The sequence below is a fragment of the Oncorhynchus masou genome, chromosome 32 (assembly GCF_036934945.1).
Source record: "Oncorhynchus masou masou isolate Uvic2021 chromosome 32, UVic_Omas_1.1, whole genome shotgun sequence".
Classification (NCBI taxonomy): Eukaryota; Metazoa; Chordata; class Actinopteri; order Salmoniformes; family Salmonidae; genus Oncorhynchus; species Oncorhynchus masou.
The window spans coordinates 49,312,520-49,327,286 of record NC_088243.1 but is presented as its reverse complement, the minus strand read 5'-3'; the positions used below and the strand labels follow the sequence as shown (position 1 = coordinate 49,327,286).

The 14,767-nt window shown below is 43.8% G+C and overlaps 1 non-coding gene across 1 annotated transcript; it reads left to right on the top strand.

Annotated features, from left to right (window-relative positions):
- The first annotated feature begins 9,816 nt into the window (after positions 1–9,816).
- On the top strand, positions 9,817–9,889 carry trnav-aac (transfer RNA valine (anticodon AAC)). Its single transcript has one exon. It is a non-coding gene; the product is annotated as a tRNA-Val (tRNA).
- The last annotated feature ends 4,878 nt before the right edge of the window (positions 9,890–14,767 follow it).

Below are 14,767 nucleotides of genomic sequence, written 5' to 3'. Positions count from 1 at the left end.
TTTTTCATGAATGCCTTATTTTAGAAGTTTGAATTCATGCAATGAAAATCTGTAAAATTCATAGTTGTCTTTGCTGTCTTCGTATCCAAGATAATTGTGTAGTTTAGAGTGTGTAGACTTAGAGTGATTATCTTAATTTACCGAGGTTAGCTAGCCAGCTATTTGTCGTCCTTAACGTAGGAGATACTGCTAGCTAGCTAGCCAACAGCTAGCCAACGTCTACCGAATAGAACTTCAACAACCCTGTCAACATTCCGCTTCGCTCCACAGGTAGTATCACATTTTCATTTCACTTCATTACAGTACAACGGTTTGATTTGTTTGATCGTAGCTAGCTAGCTACATAGCCGTCTTTGTATCAAAGACAATTGTGTAGTCTAGAGCGATTTTCAGGTTAGCTAGCCAGCTATTGTCGTTCTTTTAACGTAACGTAACGTAATCAACACTGCTAGCTAGCCAGCTAGCCCCGAATAGCAGCACTGTAGAAACTATTACACTCAACGGAACGACTTGATTAGTGTAGTGTCAACAACGCAGCCACTGCCAGCTAGCCTACAAAGTCAACAACGCAGCCACTGCCATCTAGCCTACTCCAGCAGTACTGTATCATTTCAATCATTTTAGTCAATAAGATTCTTGCTACGTAAGCTTAACTTTCTGAACATTCGAGACGTGTAGTCCACTTGTCATTCCAATCTCCTTTGCATTAGCGTAGCCTCTTCTGTAGCCTGTCAACTATGTGTCTATCTATCCCTGTTCTCTCCTCTCTGCACAGACCATACAAACGCTCCACACCGCGTGGCCGCGGCCACCCTAATCTGGTGGTCCCAGCGCTCACGACCCACGTGGAGTTCCAGGTCTCCGGTAGCCTCTGGAACTGCCGATCTGCGGCCAACAAGGCAGAGTTCATCTCAGCCTATGCCTCCCTCCAGTCCCTCGACTTCTTGGCACTGACGGAAACATGGATCACCACAGATAACACTGCTACTCCTACTGCTCTCTCTTCGTCCGCCCACGTGTTCTCACACACCCCGAGAGCTTCTGGTCAGCGGGGTGGTGGCACCGGGATCCTCATCTCTCCCAAGTGGTCATTCTCTCTTTCTCCCCTTACCCATCTGTCTATCGCCTCCTTTGAATTCCATGCTGTCACAGTTACCAGCCCTTTCAAGATTAACATCCTTATCATTTATCGCCCTCCAGGTTCCCTCAGAGAGTTCATCAATGAGCTTGATGCCTTGATAAGCTCCTTTCCTGAGGACGGCTCACCTCTCACAGTCCTGGGCGACTTTAACCTCCCCACGTCTACCTTTGACTCATTCCTCTCTGCCTCCTTCTTTCCACTCCTCTCCTCTTTGACCTCACCCTCTCACCTTCCCCCCTACTCACAAGGCAGGAAATACGCCGACCTCATCTTTACTAGATGCTGTTCTTCCACTAATCTCATTGCAACTCCCCTCCAAGTCTCCGACCACTACCTTGTATCCTTTTCCCTCTCGCTCTCATCCAACACTTCCCACACTGCCCCTACTCGGATGGTATCGCGCCGTCCCAACCTTCGCTCTCTCTCCCCCGCTACTCTCTCCTCTTCCATCCTATCATCTCTTCCCTCTGCTCAAACCTTCTCCAACCTATCTCCTGATTCTGCCTCCTCAACCCTCCTCTCTTCCCTTTCTGCATCCTTTGACTCTCTATGTCCCCTATCCTCCAGGCCGGCTCGGTCCTCCCCTCCCGCTCCGTGGCTCGACGACTCATTGCGAGCTCACAAAACAGGGCTCCGGGCAGCCGAGCGGAAATGGAGGAAAACTCGCCTCCCTGCGGACCTGGCATCCTTTCACTCCCTCCTCTCTACATTTTCCTCCTCTGTCTCTGCTGCTAAAGCCACTTTCTACCACTCTAAATTCCAAGCATCTGCCTCTAACCCTAGGAAGCTCTTTGCCACCTTCTCCTCCCTCCTGAATCCTCCTCCCCCTCCCCCCTCCTCCCTCTCTGCAGATGACTTCGTCAACCATTTTGAAAAGAAGGTCGACGACATCCGATCCTCGTTTGCTAAGTCAAACGACACCGCTGGTTCTGCTCACACTGCCCTACCCTGTGCTCTGACCTCTTTCTCCCCTCTCTCTCCAGATGAAATCTCGCTTCTTGTGACGGCCGGCCGCCCAAGAACCTGCCCGCTTGACCCTATCCCCCCTCTCTCTCCAGACCATTTCCGGAGACCTTCTCCCTTACCTCACCTCGCTCATCAACTCATCCCTGACCGCTGGCTACGTCCCTTCCGTCTTCAAGAGAGCGAGAGTTGCACCCTTCTGAAAAAACCTACACTCGATCCCTCCGATGTCAACAACTACAGACCAGTATCCCTTCTTTCTTTTCTCTCCAAAACTCTTGAACGTGCCGTCCTTGGCCAGCTCTCCCGCTATCTCTCTCAGAATGACCTTCTTGATCGAAATCAGTCAGGTTTCAAGACTAGTCATTCAACTGAGACTGCTCTTCTCTGTATCACGGAGGCGCTCCGCACTGCTAAAGCTAACTCTCTCCTCTGCTCTCATCCTTCTAGACCTATCGGCTGCCTTCGATACTGTGAACCATCAGATCCTCCTCTCCACCCTCTCAGAGTTGGGCATCTCCGGCGCGGCCCACGCTTGGATTGCGTCCTACCTGACAGGTCGCTCCTACCAGGTGGCGTGGCGAGAATCTGTCTCCTCACCACGCGCTCTCACCACTGGTGTCCCCAGGGCTCTGTTCTAGGCCCTCTCCTATTCTCGCTATACACCAAGTCACTTGGCTCTGTCATAACCTCACATGGTCTCTCCTATCATTGCTATGCAGACGACACACAATTAATCTTCTCCTTTCCCCCTTCTGATGACCAGGTGGCGAATCGCATCTCTGCATGTCTGGCAGACATATCAGTGTGGATGACGGATCACCACCTCAAGCTGAACCTCGGCAAGACGGAGCTGCTCTTCCTCCCGGGGAAGGACTGCCCATTCCATGATCTCGCCATCACGGTTGACAACTCCATTGTGTCCTCCTCCCAGAGCGCTAAGAACCTTGGCGTGATCCTGGACAACACCCTGTCGTTCTCAACTAACATCAAGGCGGTGGCCCGTTCCTGTAGGTTCATGCTCTACAACATCCGCAGAGTAGGACCCTGCCTCACACAGGAAGCGGCGCAGGTCCTAATCCAGGCACTTGTAATCTCCCGTCTGGATTACTGCAACTCGCTGTTGGCTGGGCTCCCTGCCTGTGCCATTAAACCCCTACAACTCATCCAGAACGCCGCAGCCCGTCTGGTGTTCAACCTTCCCAAGTTCTCTCACGTCACCCCGCTCCTCTGCTCTCTCCACTGGCTTCCAGTTGAAGCTCGCATCCGCTACAAGACCATGGTGCTTGCCGACGGAGCTGTGAGGGGAACGGCACCGCAGTACCTCCAGGCTCTGATCAGGCCCTTACACCCAAACAAGGGCACTGCGTTCATCCACCTCTGGCCTGCTCGCCTCCCTACCATACCTTAAGGGAACATTTCGACAATCACCGTATGGTTAGTGAGAAAGTCCCTATTGGAACTGTACGGTCCCTCCCTAGACGTCCGAAAACATTTTAGAAATTCGGGGACGGCGTCGGGCCGAGCGGTAGGGCCAGACCTACCCGGAAGTCATCAAATGAACTTTGTCGGACATTCGGTTTTCGTTTAATAAAATAAACAAATTTTAGCCCATTTTTGCGCTATGCCGGAATATCCCACAAGAGGGCATAAGCAATCATATTGCTATTGGACAAAACATCCCGAATCACGACGTGCCATATCTCGAAAACTGAAAATATTTCGAAGCCGAAACTTGGTGAGCGTAGGTTTGGCATTATGGGAAGATGGCCCCGAACAAGATGGCATCTTAGGCCTCAACGGTTTTTGAGTTATGGCCATATTTCTGGGATTAAAGGTCCAAAATGAAAATAGAGAAAAGATTTTTTCACTTCACGTCAAAGTCAAGGAGCCTCCGGTGTCAATAAAAAAATAAAATAAAAATCGGCCATTTATCTATCGTCATTTACGAGAAATCGTACGGTGACCAGATCGTGATGTTCAGATATAGGTGTTTTTTTTTTTCAACGGTTACAGATCCAGTTGCAGGGTGTTCATACGAGTATTTTTAAAATGTGCTGCGGAGCTCTGCGACATTTCTGTGATTTTCTATGATTTTCTGAAATAACACACACTCACTAAACCCTCCGTAAATAACTCAGTTCTTAACGTAAAGACTTAAAACTCAGGATTCTGTAAAGGCATACCCCAATGAGGATATGAGTTTATTTATAGCTTCCTGTGCCAACCGGAAGTGCCATAATTGGTGTCTCAGGGGCTGTTTGGAAGGGTTAAAAATCAGATCTGTCCAAAACTTCATATGTGTGATTAGACAACCCCCATGAACTGTAAATCAGTCATTTTTCGCCAACAGATGTCAAAGAAAAGCTCTCACACACACACACAGCAAGGATGGAGTGACAAAGCGTGGTGTTTAAAGACACAGAGAGCAGGCAATGGCATAAACATAATCCCAAGGCCGTGCCGAGTCCAACGAGGTGCCCCGCTTGACCGTAGCTCGCTCGGTCTGAGCGCAGCGACCATGAGAAAAATAGGCCCACAATGAAGCCTGCACCACAATGTTATTTGATTTTGGGTGACAGCGGCGGAACCGTTAGGTTTAGAAGGACAATTCAAACACAGGACTGTTCCTAAGGTCCTCCCGATCTGTGCAAGCCTAACCTTGACTGTGTGGCATTAACCTTTCACAGTTAAAAGAAGGTGTTTACAAAAAAACAGTGTGCATTGACTTCTCTCCCCATAGGAATACATTGCCTGCTCCCCTAAATACAACCTGGGGTCTTTATGGGTTATGAATGCTGTATGAACCTGTCTTCTATGACATTCCATCAGACCACTATGAGGTCTACCTGTGTCGATTCTAAGCTTCCTGGAGCAACCGGAAGTGGTTAAATTGACCCAAAAGGTATTTGGATGTACATCACCTCGAAAGGTGCCGAGGCCTCTGCATTATTCAACCCTGTGTAGATCAGTCAATTCTCAACTTAAAGACTTAAAACTCAGGATTCCCTAGGTTTCTATGTCAGTCAAGACATGTGTGTATTTATAGCTTCCTGTGCCAACCGGAAGTGCCATAATTGGTGTCTCAGGGGCTGTTTGGAAGGGTTAAAAAATCAGATCTGTCCAAAACTTCATATGTGTGATTAGACAACCCCCATGAACTGTAAATCAGTCATTTTTCCCATAAAAAATTCAAAGGAAAAATAAATCACACAGATACACAACTTGGATGGAGGGACGTATTGGGGTGTGTAGAGACTGACAGTGCCTCCAATAGTTAGCTTTGTTCGAGCTAAAAAAGAACCGTCAGACCTAGAGTTCCGAAACTTTAGAATCCTGTTCTAGACCTCAGGTAGATAGTGCGTGGTGAGTTACGGCGCTCTAGAATGTTCTCGGACCGAGAAACAGCGTCGAACATTTGCAATGACTTCAATTCATTTTGACCATTACGAAAATGGCGACATTTAGAAATGTCCCAGAGACACAAGACTAGGTGCATTGTGACCGTCTCGGCCCATAGAGACAGAACCCAACATCTCGGTCCGATAGCTCATTCAAGGACCCCGTAGCAAGGCATGGAAAAAAGTGGATTTTCAGCACCAATTAGGCTTTTACTCGGACACCAAATGACCTATCGAGCCGAAACTCGGGATTCGGGGTCGCCTCACATAGGACTACACATAATGTCCGAACTGGCCCCGCAGCTAGAAAGTAACTATGTGTTTTATGGTTTTTTAATGTTTTGTACCGAAGGCCTTGTGAATTTTGGGCCAGCTCTGAAGTATGTTATACTTGGCTCCAAAATGAGTTGGGAAAAGTGGGTTTGGTGTCAGTTTGTATCAGTTTGGTGTCAGAATGATATCAAATTGACTGATGGACGGTGACTTGCAGGTGACTCTTGTCCATTAGCAATATGTTTAAGCGGTGAGGTACCATCACCAAAAGCGACATTCTGAAATCAACCCAAACGAGCGATGGAGAGGTACCAGTATCACTGCCCAGCCATCCCTATGTCATCGGGCCAGTCAATTTGGCATTCCTGCATGATTTTTATAGCATGACAAATTGGTAATGGTGACCGCCCAGTTAACCATATGGCAAATGCACAGTGACTTTGAAAGAGTGAGAAAAATCACCAAATGGACATTCTGGAATCAACCCAAACGAGTGATGGAGAGGTACCAGAATCACTGCCAAGCCATCCCGAGTTCATCGGGCCAGTCAATTTGGCATTCCTGCACAAATTTTCAGTGACTTTGCAAAAGTCAGAAAACATTTGCAATATGTTTTAACAGTGAGGTACCATCACCAAAAGCGACATTCTGAAATCAACCCAAACGAGCGATGGAGAGGTACCAGAATAACTGCCCAGCCATCCCGAGTTCATCGGGCCAGTCAATTTGGCATTCCTGCACAAATTTTCAGTGACTTTGCAAAAGTCAGAAAACATTTGCAATATGTTTTAACAGTGAGGTACCATCACCAAAAGCGACATTCTGAAATCAACCCAAACGAGCGATGGAGAGGTACCAAAATCACTGCCCAGCCATCCCTATGTCATCGGGCCAGTCAATTTGGCATTCCTGCATGATTTTTATGGCATGACAAATTGGTGATGGTGACTGCCCAGTTAACCATATGGCAAATGCACAGTGACTTTGCAAAAGTGAGAAAACATGACCAAATGGACATTCTGAAATCAACACAAACAATGGCATCACCATAGTGTCCAGACTATGCCGAGTCCAACGAGGTGCCCCGCTTGACCGTAGCTCGCTCGGTCTGAGCGCGGCGACCATGAGAAAAATAGGCCCAATATGAAGCCTTCACCAGTACGTCATTTGATTTTGGGTGACAGCGGCGGAACCGTTAGGTTTAGAAAGACAATTCAACCACAGGAATGTTCCTAAGGTCCTCCTGATCTGTCCAAGCCTATCCTTGACCGTGTGACATTAACCCTTCACAGTCAAAAGAAGGTGTTTACATAAAAACAGTGTTCATTGACTTCTCTCCCCATAGGAATATATTGGCTGCTCCACTAAATACAACCTGGAGTCTATATGGGTTATGAATGTTGTATGAACCTGTCTTTGGTACCAGTCCATCAGACCACTATAAGGTCTACCTGTGTCGATTCTAAGCTTCCTGGACCAACCGGAAGTGGTTCAAATCGCCCTAAAAGTGTATACCCATAACCTGCCTGCAGTTTGATAGACATAGTGCATTCAACCCTGTGTAAATCAGTCAGTTTTAATGGTAAAGACTTAAAACTCAGGATTCTCTAATGGAATACCCCAATGAGGATGTATGTTGAGTTACAGCTTCCTGTGCCAACCGGAAGTGCCATAATTGGTCTCTCATGGGCTGTTTGGAGGGGTTAAAAAAATCAGATCTTTCCAAAACTTCATATATATGATTAGGCAACCCCCATGAACTGTAAATCAGTCATTTTTCCCATAAAAATTCAAAGGAAAACTAAATCACACAGATACACAACATGGATGGAGGGACGTATCATTGGGGTGCGTAGAGACTGACAGTGCCTCCAATAGTTAGCTTTGAATGATATCAAATTGACTGATGGACGGTGACTTGCAGGTGACTCTTGTCCATTAGCAATATGTTTAAGCGGTGAGGTACCATCACCAAAAGCGACATTCTGAAATCAAGCCAAACGAGCGATGGAGAGGTTCCAGAATCACTGCCCAGCCATCCCGAGTTCATCGGGCCAGTCAATTTGGCATTCCTGCATGATTTTTATGGCATGACAAATTGGTGATGGTGAATGCCCAGTTAACCATATGGCAAATGCACAGTGACTTTGCAAAAGTGAGAAAACATAAACAAATGGACATGATGAAATCAACACCACGAGTGATTGAAAGGAACAACAATCACTGCCCGGCCATCCCGAGTTCATCAGGCCAGTCAATTTTGCATTTCTGAAGGATTTTTGAGCATGTCAAATTTCTTATGACATTTGGCCCCACAAAGCATATGCCTTATGCACAAGCAAAAAAAAACAAAAACATTATGATAATAAAATATGACTAAAGTATGTTGATACAGTTCTTATACTTGTGTAACTGACACAAAATTCGAAAATTTTTCGAAAAACGGTCCAGAAAGCACTTTTTTAGGGGTGTGTGAAGTTTTTTATGAAATTTAATAATTTTTGACTTTTGACTTCTGACTTCCTATGAAATCATATTGCAGATGGACAAAACATATGCAATATGCGCAAGTAAAAAATTTAAAAAAATTATGATAATAAAATTGGACAAAAGTATTTTCATACAGTTCTTATACATGTGTAATTGTCAAAAAAAGCGAAAGAATTTCGAAAAACGGTCCAGAAAGCACTTTTTTAAGGGGTGATACGTTTTTTTCAAAAAATTCGTTTTTTCAAAATTTGGCTTTTGGATGTTGACTTGGAGTCCAATATCAATATGACAAACCATGGTGGAGCGCAATCGCCACCTGTTGGATTTTTGAAGTGTTACAACTGGCAATACCCATATGGCAATAGAAGTAAACTTTGCATGAATCAACGCCGCTTTGGGTGGTATTGGCCAATGTGTACATGGTTTGTCCTATGCCAATAATTTGCCATTCATTTTTGTCCACTACGGGGGTGAATTCCCTTACACTGAGGAAGTACAGTTCCCGCTCAGCCAAGTCAAAACTGTTCGCTGCTCTGGCCCCCCAATGGTGGAACAAACTCCCTCACGACGCCAGGACAGCGGAGTCAATCACCACCTTCCGGAGACACCTGAAACCCCACCTCTTTAAGGAATACCTAGGATAGGATAAAGTAATCCTTCTCACCCCCCCCCTTAAATGATTTAGATGCACTATTGTAAAGTGGCTGTTCCACTGGATGTCATAAGGTGAATTCACCAATTTGTAAGTCGCTCTGGATAAGAGCGTCTGCCAAATGACTTAAATGTAAATGCAATGTAAATGTATTTTCGAAGTTTGAATTCATGCAATGAAAATCTGTAAAATTCATTGTACTCCTTGCTGACAATTCAAGCAGCAGTTTCTGTAGTACAGTGGTCATCATGTACGCTTAACACGCAAAAGTTCCCCGTTTTCATCCTGGGTGGAAACAGAGCTCATTGACACATGCAATAATTTCCATAATTGTAAAGGATCATTTTTTTTGTCATAAATGCCTTACTTTGGAAACTCGAAGTCGCGCAATGAATATCAGTCAAATTCGGTTTACTCCTTGCTGACAGTTCTTGCAGCAGATTCTGTAGGGTAGAGGTTATCACGTTCGCTAAACAAGCGAAAGGACCCGGTTTCATCCTGTGTGGAAACAGCGCTCATTGACTCATGCAATAATTTCCATAATTGTAAAGGATAATATTTTTTGTCAGAAATGCCTTACTTTGGAAACTCGAAGTCATGCAATGAATATCAATAAAATTCGGTTTACTCCTTGCTGACAGTTCTTGCAGCAGTTTCTGTAGTGTAGTGGTCATCACATTCGCTTAACACGCGAAAGGTCCCCATTTCGAAACCAGGCAGAAAGAGTGCTTTCATTCAAATGCATTCAAAAAACAGTCCTCTTTGTCACATGCAATAATTACTGTGGATGTTATGGATAATTATTTTTGTCATAAATGCCTTATTTTAGAAATTTGAATTCATGCAATGAATATCTGTAAAATTAGTTTTTCTCCTTGATGACAGTGCTTACAGCAGTTTCTGTAGTGTAGTGGTTATCACATTTGCTTAACACGCAAAAGGTCCCTGGTTCGAAACCAGGCAGAAAGAGTGCTTTCATTCAAATGCAAAAATTACCAAAGTTGTAATAGAGATTTTTTTTCATAAATGCTATATTTTCAAAGTTTGAATTCATGTAATGAAAATCTGTCAAATTCATTGTACTCCTTGCTGACAGTTCTTGCAGCAGTTTCTGTAGTGTCGTGGTTATCACGTTCGCTTAACACGCGAAAGGTCCCCATTTCGAAACAGGGCGATAACAGTGCTCTTTGTCACATGCAATAATTACTGTGGATGTTATAGAGAATTCTTTTTCATAAATGCCTTATTTTAGAAATTTGAATTCATGCAATGAATATCTGTAAAATTTGGTTTTCTCCTTGCTGATAGTTCTTACAGCAGTTTCTGTAGTGTAGTGGTTATCACGTTTGCTTAACACGCAAAAGTTCCCCGTTTCAAAACCGTGCAGAAACAGTGCATTCACTCAAATAGAGATTTTTTTCATAAATGCCTTATTTTAGAAGTTTGAATTCATGCAATGAAAATCTGTAAAATTCATTGTACTCCTTGCTGACAATTCAAGGAGCAGTTTCTGGAGTACAGTGGTCATCATGTACGCTTAACACGCAAAAGTTCCCCGTTTGCATCCTGGGTGGAAACAGAGCTCATTGACACATGCAATCATTTCCATAATTGTAAAGGATACATTTTTTTGTCATAAATGCCTTACTTTGGAAACTCGAAGTCATGCAATGAATATCAGTAAAATTCGGTTTACTCCTTGCTGACAGTTCTTGCAGCAGATTCTGTATGGTAGAGGTTATCACGTTCGCTAAACACGCGAAAGGAACCAGTTTCATCCTGTGTGGAAACAGCGCTCATTGACACATGCAATAATTTCCATAATTGTAAAGGATAATTATTTTTGTCATAAATGCCTACTTTGGAAATTCGAAGTCATGCAATGAATATCAGTAAAATTTGGTTTACTCCTTGCTGACAGTTCTTGCAGCAGTTTCTGTAGTGTAGTGGTTATCACGTTCGCTTAACTTCTTGAAACTCCCCATCCCGGATCCGGGTTTGTGACTAAAGCCTCGGGCTCATTAGCATAACGCAACGTTAACGATTTCTGAAAATCGTAAATAAAATGAAAATAATGCGTCTGCTCTCAAGCTTAGCCTTTTCTTAACAACACTGTCATCTCAGATTTTCAAAATATGCTTTTGAACCATAGAAATTGACTAATTTGTGTAAGAGTATGCAAAGCTAGCATAGCATTTTGAGTAGCATGTAGCACGCAACATTTTCACAAAAACCAGATAACCAAATAAATAAAATCATTTACCTTTGAAGAGCTTCTGATGTTTTCAATGAGGAGACTCTCAGTTACATACCAAATGCGCAGTGTTTCCTGAAAGCGTCTGTGTGTAGGAGAAATCATTCCGTTTTCTACATTGCGTCTGGCTACCGAAATGAACCGAAAATTCAGTCACCTACAACGTAAAACTTTTTCCGAATTAACTACATAATATCGACCGAAACATGGCAAACGTTGTTTGGAATCAGTCCTCAAGGTGTTTTTTCACATATCTCTTCATTGACATGCAGTTCGTGGAAGCTTGCTTTCCTCTCTGTATCGCATGGAAAAATACTGGCAGGTGACTTTTGCGCACCAATTTCGGCGCAGGACACCGGGCGGACACGTGGTAAATGTGGTCTCTTATTGTCAATCTTCCAATGATCTGCCCACAAATACGTCACAATGCTGCAGACACCTTGGGGAAACGACAGAAAGGGTTGACTCACTCCTCTTGCATTCACAGCCATATAAGGAGACCATGGAAAACAGAGCCTCAAAAATCCTTGTCATTTCCTGGATGCCATCTCATCTTGGTTTTGCCTGAAGCTCACGTTCTAGGGGACGCACAGAGAATATCTTTGTATTTCTGGACACGTCAGAGTGTTTTCTTTCGAACGGTAGCAATTATATGCATAGTCGAGCATCTTTTTGTGACAAAATATCTTGTTTAAAACGGGAACGTTTTTCATCCAAAAATGAAATAGCGCCACCATAAGTGTAAGAGGTTAAGGGTTAATGCCACACGGTCAAGGTTAGGCTTGCATGGATCGGGAGGACCTGAGGAACGCACCTTAGGTCGAACGGTTCTCACTGTCACCCAAAAGCAAGTGACATTGAGGGCCAGGCTTCATTTTGGGCCTTCATTTTTTCAAGGTTGCTGCACTCAGAGCGAGCTACGGTCAAGCGGGGCGTCTCGTTGAACTCGGCACAGTCTGGAGACTATGGTGATGCCATTTTTTGTGTTGATTTCAGAATGCCATTTTGGTGATGGTCCCTCTCCGTTTAAACATATTGCAAATGCACAAAAGTCAACTAGCAAGTCAGTGTCCATCAGTCAATTAGATGTCATTCTGACATCAATTGACAACAAACCCACTTTTTCCAACTAATTTAGAAGCCAACTATCATATATGTCAGAGCAGGCCCATAATTCACAGCGCCTTTAGTTTAAAACATAATAAAAACGTAAAACACATAGTTAGGTTCTAGCTACGGGTCCAGTTCGGACATTGTGTAGTCCTATGTGAGGCGACCCCGAATTTCGGCTCGATAGGTCCTTCGGTGCCCGAGTAAAACCCTAATTGGTGCTGAAAATCCACTTTTTTCCATGCCTTGCTATGGGGTCCTTGAATGAGCTATCGGACAGAAACGTTGGGGTCCGTGTCTATGGGCCGAGCCGGTTTCAATGCACCTAGTCTTGTGTCTGAGACTTTTCTAAATGTCGCCATTTTCGTAATGGTCAAAATGAATTGAAGTCATTGCAAATGTACGAGGCTGTTTCTCGGTCCGAGAACCTTCTAGAGCCACCTAACTCACCACCTGAGGTCTAGAACAGGTTTCTAAAGTTTCGGAACTCTAGGTCTGACGGTTCTTTTTTAGCTCGAACAAAGCTAACTGTTGGAGGCACTGTCTGTCTCTACGCACCCCAATACGTCCCTCCTTCCAAGTTGTGTATCTGTGTGATAGTTTTCCTTTGAACTTTTACGGGAAAAATGACCAAAATTTGATTATTTTATAAAACGGAAACTGAATGTCCTACCGGGAAGTCATCATATGAACTTTGTCGGTCGGGCCCTGCAGCTCGGCCCGACGCCCTCCGCGAATTTTACAAACATTTTCGGACGTCTAGTAAGGGACCGTACATTTGCAATATGGACTTTCTCACTAACCATACAGCAAATGCCGAAATGTTCCCTTAAGGTATGTAAAGGCTCGAGACTTCCTACCTGTAGAGTGAGGACGTTTCTAGTAAAAATAAACAATATGACATTAATTTTCTATAGCTAATCTCTGACCAGTCTTATGTTAGAAATATTGTTCCAGTATTCACTTTGAACGTGTTAGAGAAACGCCCCTAGAAAATGTGCACAGTAAGTAGCCATGGGACATCAGAAGGACATCAGAGAGCGGGTCAGACTGACAGAAAAGTCCCCGGCGGCCAGAGTGCATAAAAGGAATGGTAACAGAAATTAACTTCTTGCGTCGAGCAATCCCGGATCCGGGAAGCTCATTAGCTCATTAGCATAACACAACGTTAACTATTCATGAAATTCGCAAATGAAATAAATATATTTGCTCTCAAGCTTAGACTTGTTACCACTCATCTCAGATTTTCAAAATATGCTTTTCAACCATAGCTAAACAAGCATTTGTGTAAGAGTGTTGATAGCAAGCATAGCTATAAGCCTAGAATTCAGCCAGCAACATTAACACAAAAACAAGAAAATAATTCAAATAAAATCATTTACCTTTGAAGAACTTCGGATGTTTTCAATGAGGAGACTCTGTTAGCTAGCAAATGTTCAGTTTTTCCAAAAAATATTATTTGTGTTAGATCGCTCTGTTTTGTTCACGTTTCGCTATGAAAAAACCTGCATCCAGTTATAGCCTCAAGCTCATTAGCATAACGTAACGTTAACTATTTATGAAAATCGCAAATGAAATGAAAGTGCTAGCTCTCAAGCTTAGCTTTTTCTTAACACTGTCATCTCAGATTTTCAAAATATGCTTTTGAACCATAGCAAAACAAGCATTTGTGATAGCTAGCGTAGCATTTAGCGGGCAACATTTGCACAAAACCCAGAAAAGTATTCAAATAAAATCATTTACCTTTGAAGAACTTCGGATGTTTTCAATGAGGAGACTCAGTTACATAGCAAATGTTCAGTTTTTCCTGAAAGATTCTTTGAGTAGGAGAAATCGCTCCGTTTTGTACATCACGTTTGGGTACCCAAAAAAAACGAAAATTCAGTCATCAAAACGGTGAACTGTTTTCCAAATTAACTCCATAATATCGACTGAAACACGGCAAATCCTGTTTAGAATCAATCCTCAATGTGTTTTTCACATATCTCTTCATTGATATCGTTCGTGGTAGTCTCCTTTCTCCGCTGAATCGCTTGGAAAAAGATGTGCAGTTGAAGATGACGCACCAATTTCGACGGAGGACACCGGGCGGACACCTGGCAAATGTCGTCTCTTATGGTCAATCTTCCAATGATATGCCTACAAATATGTCAATGCTGCAGACACCTTGGGGAAACGATAGATCGGGCAGGCTCATTCCTTGCGCATTCACAGCCATATAAGGAGACAATGAAAAACAGAGCCTCAAATCCTACTCATTACCGGGTTGAAGTTTCATCTTTGTTTTGCCTGTAGCTCACGTTCTGGGGCACTCACAGACAATATCTTTGCAGTTCTGGAAACGTCAGAGTGTTCTTTCCAAAGCTATCAATTATATGCATAGTCGAGCATCTTTTTGTGACAAAATATTGCGCTTAAAACGGGCACGTCTTTTTATCCAAAAATGAAATAGCACCCCCATAGATGTAACAGGTTAACATTAG